At 65.8% G+C, this 1124-nt stretch overlaps 1 protein-coding gene across 3 annotated transcripts in view; it reads right to left on the bottom strand.

Moving 5' to 3' along the window:
* Positions 1-1124, bottom strand: part of RRBP1 (ribosome binding protein 1) — a 65022-nt gene that overhangs the window by 63501 nt on the left and 397 nt on the right. The window lies entirely within an intron of this gene.

Genomic DNA, 1124 nt, shown 5'->3' with positions numbered 1-1124 from the left:
GGGGGGGGGGGGGAGGAAGAGGGAAGAAATCGTGTCGTGGCTATGACCTCTTGCAACGGCGCTTAATCAGATTACAGGCTTTTTTTTTTTCACAGGATTGGCTCTGACCATGGTCAGAGGAATGCATTTGGAATATGTGTAACAGATGGGACTGCTGCCATGTGCAGCAGCTGGGTCAGTGAGGCAGGAGCCTGGAGTCCGGACCCAGCCTGGGAGCTACCGAACCTTGGTGCTTGGCATCAGCCACTCCAAGGCTCTGCCACAGCAAGGGGGGGAGGGAAGGGGATGACACATTTCTCTTTGCCCCCTCACCCAGGGCTACACCAAGAGGCCACCCAGAAGCTACCCGATTTGCTGTGGAGCCAGCCCTGCTTGGGAGGGGAATCCCTTTACATCCTGGCCCAGAGGGAAGTCTTCCTGCCTCTCTCTTCTTCTGCCTGCCCAGGCATTCCTCAGTTTCCCCTCAAGGAAGTGGCGCCAGGCAGCGCAAGTTGGGGTCTGTCCTCCCACGACCCAAAGGAGCCCAGGAGAGGGCAGGACCTCCCAGCCCCCGGGGAAGGGGCAGCAAAGGCAGGCAGGCACTGGCCAGGCTGGCTCCGGGCAGAGCAAGTCCCCTTGGCGCTTGGCAAGCACCAGGGCTGCGAGGCTGGGCGGGACGGGAAGCGGAGCTATCCCCGGGCCAGGGGAGGAGACGGAGGGAGGAGACGGAGGAGGCTCCCTCTCTGGATGCGGGGTATGGGGAGGTGCCCCTCCTCCTGCCCCCGGGGGGGCTGAATACGTCGCCCTTCCCAGCTGCCTCTGGCACGACAGCGTCCCATTCATGGGGGGGGAGGGGGAGGAAAGAGGGGCACTGGCCGCCCCGGGGTAGGAGGAACTCCGCGCTCAGCGGCCCCGGTTGCTCCCTCCCGGGCGCTCGGAGCAGGCGCGGGGCACTCCGGAGCCCCCCGAGGAGCATTTAAACCCGCTCGCCAGCTCCGAGCCCCCGAGCAGAGGGAGGCGATCACCGCCTTCGCCTCCAGCCGGGCACCCAGCACAGGGCTGGGGGCAGCCAGGGACCAGCCTCCTCCCCCGGGGCCGGCGTGCGGCTCACCCAAGGGTGACAGGCAGGGAGCAGCCCACGATCA

Source organism: Gavialis gangeticus, unplaced genomic scaffold (genome assembly GCF_001723915.1).
Source record: "Gavialis gangeticus isolate Ggan-Ray unplaced genomic scaffold, GavGan_comp1, whole genome shotgun sequence".
Lineage (NCBI taxonomy): Eukaryota > Metazoa > Chordata > Crocodylia > Gavialidae > Gavialis > Gavialis gangeticus.
Note: the sequence above shows the minus strand (reverse complement) of the source record. Positions and strands in the feature narration are given on the sequence as shown.